Source organism: Mixophyes fleayi, chromosome 8 (assembly GCF_038048845.1).
Source record: "Mixophyes fleayi isolate aMixFle1 chromosome 8, aMixFle1.hap1, whole genome shotgun sequence".
NCBI classification, from domain to species: Eukaryota; Metazoa; Chordata; class Amphibia; order Anura; family Limnodynastidae; genus Mixophyes; species Mixophyes fleayi.
Window position 1 is genome coordinate 127,526,024 of NC_134409.1, and position 5,858 is coordinate 127,531,881.

Sequence of the window (5,858 nt, forward strand, 5' to 3'; positions counted from 1 at the left end):
TGATAAGGATTGTGTTCATGGATGTTTTAAATGTACCCATAGTCCAGTAGCCAGCATCTTAGCCTAAAAATAGGGTTCATTGATCAGCTAGAACTTTGTAGAAATCAGATACACACAGTTCTGACATTTAAACAGCCAACTTAACGTAATACTGGCCAATTAGAGGCTCAGTCTGGTTAGTGGATAGAATGACGGGATCTGTTTTGAAGAGTGGTGAGATCGTGCCAGGGCCGGTTAGGGCAATCAGCTGATGATCAAACACAGGCCAACAGTGGTCTACTGGATCTTCAGTGTTGCTTGAAAGTGATCGGATCACTTTCCCAGCGTCGAGCTTGTTTTTTGGGGCCAGATCCGCAAAGTTCTTCTAACGGCCTGATTTGGATTTGCCGGTAGGCATGACATCACAGGAAATGGATGAAAATAAAAAGGTTAAGAGTCCTGCTTATATAAACTAAGGAAACATTGAACAAAATGCAGTGGAAAATAATACAACAATTTCCTGGTGACAGATTTAAATAATAATCATACTGCTCCAAGCAGCCCATTGCTCTTCATGTACTGCTTACCGGCTGCCCATTAGATTTACAGATAAAATGAACAGTCGGCGGATAAGAGGCCCTTGTTGGACAGTGAGTGATGTCACCGACATAATCACAAAGTAAATTAGCCAGTAAAAGTGACAATTGTCGCCAAGGAGAGACATGTGAATTATACCGTTATTAGCAGCCAGCGCACACCTCCTTAGGAAATTTTACCATGTAATTACGTTAAAGACTGTGTGCTAGATTTGTTCTGCTGAAAGGGACACATCCCTAAAACTCACTTGTGAACGCATTCAGAAATATACCGTATTTAACAACGGAATTTATGTTTCTGGAATAATATGTATAGAGTGGACATATTGATCGCCTGTATCAACCTTTTCTCAGTACATGTGTACATGATACACAGTTCACGTGTAATAGGAAAAATTCTTTTTGCAACCATTTCAGGCTCAGAGGTCTGTTTCCTTCAGTAGGCTTATAGACAAGTGTGATGCATCTTGGTAGACAATGTGTATGTGACTTGCGGTTTTTAAAATCGGACTGAAATTGCACACGCCTACGCCCGTATTCACCCGTTCTGCCCTTCAAATCGTAGGCAGTTGAAAGTGTCATTTATAATTCGGATATGAATTACATGCACTTGCGTTCATTGGCGTAAAGTCTGTTTTCTGAGCATGGACAGAGCAATTTCACGCAAGATACGGCGCACAACGGGACTTGGGTCCAAATGTGAATTAGGCCCCAGAAGTCTACTGATCATAGGACAAAATATCTCCCCCACACTACTTTACCTGAAATATCTTTGGTTCTAATTAGCTCCTTAATGTTTTCCATATATATTTGTGAGTGTTACAAGTATCTCTTTTATATAAGGCAAATTATAATCAGCGTCCGGGTTAAAGGCGACAGTGAAAAGAGATGGTATCTGCACCCTTTAAAATCTCACCTGAGAACAATTACCAGCGATTTCCAGTAAATGGCATTATATTCGCCCCAATGGGTGGCCTCAAAAATTATCGAAATCGGTGGGATAATTATGGACGTAAATATGTGTGATCACCATTCCATCACACTTGCCCCAGAGTGATTCAATCTCACCTCAGGATACTGAATAATTCTTCAGCTCGACCGCCAGCTGGAGAGGCCGAATTGGGACACTGTTATTACTTATCTTTGCTTGGACTGAGTAGCAGAATCTGCCTGTGTGTAGCCAGCATTATGAAAAGAATACACTCGCTGCCTTCCAATTCTGGAAATAAATGCAAAGAAATAGAATTCACACCGTAGCTGTATTTTAAATAACATTTGTAGAAAAATAAAAGAAATTGCAGGATAGATACGCGGATGATCAGTAATTGGCATATGTCACCCTCCTAAGGGGAGGTTCAGAAGGCAAGTGTTGGGGCATGACAGCACCATTCACATCATCAAGGATCCCGCCAGCTTTACAAGACAGAGGGCAGGATCCGGGAGCCTGGCCTACTCGTCCAGCAGGATGCCCATAAATTTGGGAGTCTCCTGTAGGTTCCGTTAGAGTGGCCAAGTATGGCACATGTTTACTATGGCGCCTTGCTTGGGCTGACTACTGCATTCTGCTGGCTCTCAGGAACGCAATATCCTGCCACCTAAAATCTGACTACTATTTTGGTTTAGATCCCTGGCTACATCTGACTACTATTCTAGTACTGATTCCTGGCTTTGTCTTACTGTTCATGTTCCTGTTACCTGACTGGCTGCCATATACTCAGTGCTCCACTCCTGGCTGAGATGGTGGGGTCCTGAGAAGGCTGCGACAGTGGTACCATTACCATTTATACAACCTGACCTGTTTGCTGATGTCTGGTGGTACATCTCTCTGGTGTTCACCTTCTCCACATCCATTCCGGCCTTTAACCCGACCATTAGTTGGCCAGCTTCACTCAGTCCAATCGGAGTGGTAAGAATTTCAATTGACCTTTGTACTGCTTCAAGTGCTAATGTGGCCGGCTGTTTGGAGGGACTCTGGGTCTGTCTCAGAATACTTTGGATTATCTGGGCTTTGTTATATACTGCTGATAAGTACACTGTGACATTCCACTGTACCACATCTGCTGATTTGGGTTAATCTCCTGCTCTGATAGTGGAACTTTGTGTGTCCTGCATTTCTGCCTGTTGATAGAAGAGCCATCTGCATCTGATTCTGAACCAGTTAAATCTGCATATGATGTTGAAGCTGATGGTCTACATCTGATACTCTATATATATTCTTTCTTGTGGATCTATTTTGTTTTCTGAAAACCGAGCTCATCCGAACTTAGGGGATCCGAGTAGACTCGAGAGCCGACTCATTACTTTCGCACGTCCTCGGATCTGAATGAAGGCAAAATGTCATTGTTGTGTTGTCGGATCTCACGGGTTTTGGATTCCATAAGTACCTCCCTCCCTAGGAGATCCAGTCTCCAGTGCCATTGTTCACACAGAAACAGGGGTAGCAGTGTTCTTGTCACTCTCTAGTCTCCAGTGCCATTGCTCACAGAGAAACAGGAGGGGTAGCAGTGTTCTTGTCACTTCACAAAAAATGGCTAGGAAATGATTGGAAATTAATGTTATTGAGGTTAATAATAATGTAGGGATAAAAAAAATATGTGATTTTAGCAAAAATAATAATAGGTATTTTAGAAAGCAAATCGGGATCCAAAACCAAAACACGCGAGGGCGGTTTTGCCAAAACCAAAACACGAAGTTAATCCAGATCCAAAACCAAATTCCAAAACACAGGGGTCAGTGAACATCTCTAATTATCACACAAAAAAAAGACTGTAATGTACTCCCAGATCATCTACAACTTGTGCCTGAATACAGTGAACCTGTTGTTTATACACAATGGAGGCAGCCATTTTATGGTCTGATCCAGTATTTATGGGAATGTAGCCTATCAATCCACTAGGACTCAGTGTCTCATAAATATATGCCAGGCCTCATGAATATTAGTCATTGATGGGTAGATTTATCAAACTTACTAAAAAAGAAAAATGGAGTTTGCCCATAGCAACCAATCAGAATCTAGCTAACATTTTCTAGAATGTACTAGATAAATGATAGCTAGAATCTGATTGGTTGCTATGGGCAACACCTCCAACTTTTTCTTTTTAGAAGGTCTAATAAATTTACCCCTCAGTGCATTCAGCACCTAAAATGACTGCTCCCACTGTGGGCAGATGACAGGTACACTTAAAATACATTAAGTCATGGCATTGTATGGGAACTTATATGTTTCTTAATATACTGTGCCTTTCTATGTTGGGTCAACTGGTATTGAGGTTTCGTCCCCCTTTTACTAAGTTGTTTGTGATATATTATTTAGAATAAGCGCCTGTTGTTGTTTAGTCAATATGCATAAAAGGCTTTGTGTCCTTTGTGGAGGATCATGTTAATAGTGTGCTCTCTGTGAGCCGGGGGTCCTTCAGTGCAGCGACTCCTGCAATTGTCTGGCCCATACATTTGATACTATTGATCTAAGGCTAAAAGATGTACCTGCTCCCTTTTGTGTTCTAAATCTTATCCAGCTTTCCCCATGGAGCCGCTGGGTCTGAGTCGCTGTTATCATGAACTCACACGATGAGAGAGCATCACGCGTGTAACCTGGCACCGATACACAGGGTCTAACACGCTCACGTATACCTCAGGGGGCTCGTGTGGGAAAGCAGATCACATGATGTAACCTCACGTAGATTCATCACTCTGGTTTACTGCGCTCATTCATCAAATATATATTAACTAAAGCCTCTCTCCGAGACTATTTATTTTACTAGTTACAGCAATGGTTTGTGTAAGTGGGAGCGAAGGTCCTGTAAGAAATTATTGGCAAGGACAGATTTTTCCTAAAAGCTATGCACTGTTTAGGAAGTATTCCTTGTGTCTGCAGGTAAAACAGGGCAATGGTAAAATAATAGCCTTCAAATTAATGATACAAAAAGAAAAGGAATGATAAGCACTGCGCAGTCTGAAAGCTTGACTAGGTCGCCAGGTGGGCTGTCGGAGAAGTGAGCTTGTTTTCTCTATCTCACAGATCTATCGCTGTACTGGTTGGAGAGAGCATGCCCGGTTGAGGGTCTTAGTGCGCTGTCCAAAATGCTCTACCAGCCGAAGGGGACTTCGTTTTTGTTTTGCACAAAGCACTATGTACTAAAGCAAAAAAAACAACAAACCTGATGACAGGCCTCTCCAGTAAATTAGAAACAAAGGAGAGGAGAGAAACAGGGAGGTAAATGGAGTGAGTGACAGACGAGAGAGATGGTTTCTTGACGATAGGAGAGATCATCATCATCACCATGTATTTATATAGCGCCACTGATTCCGCAGCGCTGTACAGAGAACTTACTCACATCAGTCCCTGTCACATTGGAGCTTACAGTCTAAATTTTGATAGCAGCCAATTAACCTATCAGTATGTTTTTGGAGTGTAGGAGGAAACCGGAGCACCCAGAGGAAACCCACGCAAATACGGGGAGAACATACAAACTCCGAGAGATTAGGGATGAAAGGGAAAGTGCATGTGTAGAAGGACAAGTTGAGAGGTGAGATAGATAAGGACAAGCATTGGGGTGGAGGGAACAGAGGAGTTTGGAGACAATGGGATCAAGGGGACAGTTGGTGGGGGAAGAGAGGAGCGGAAAGACATCAACCTCAATAAGAGGAGCGAAGGAACTGAGGGTTGTCAGGGAGTGGTGGAGAAGGTGAGTGTGGGGTGTTAGATTTAGCCAAGATCTTTTGTTTTATGTGCTGTAGACTTGAGGGTCCTGAGCTGGTTTTGAAGACAAAATGACGGGTCCACGAACAAATTCTGATGACCATTAACTCAAGGAGATCTATTGTACAGCTCTTGCAAAAACTGTCCCGTAAAAGTTATCAAATAAAACAGACCACATCCTACAGCAATTTGTAGGGTTAAACTGTTACCAAAAAATGTCCAATCCCAACACCTTTATTAGAAGTCTTTGTGGTGCTTGAATGCGAAAGTTGGACAAGGTTTTCCCCTACGGTGACTCAATTGACTTTTTAATTGTTGAATTTTTCCAAGTAACTTGAGAATATCTCCCCAGATGTTAAATCACCTTCAGCAAATGAAGAGATTTGTTTTTATATTGTTTATATCGGACGGGAATTGCCTGGAGGTGAAAACATCACAACAAGTGACTGAAAACACAAAAGGTCTAATTATGTTATGTGCACAATGTAACTTTTGTTCCGTTTCTTGGGCCTTCGGCTTATTGTACAAAAAGGTCCCAAATTCTACCCTAATCCTCTTAATAATTATTGCAGATAAATTTAACC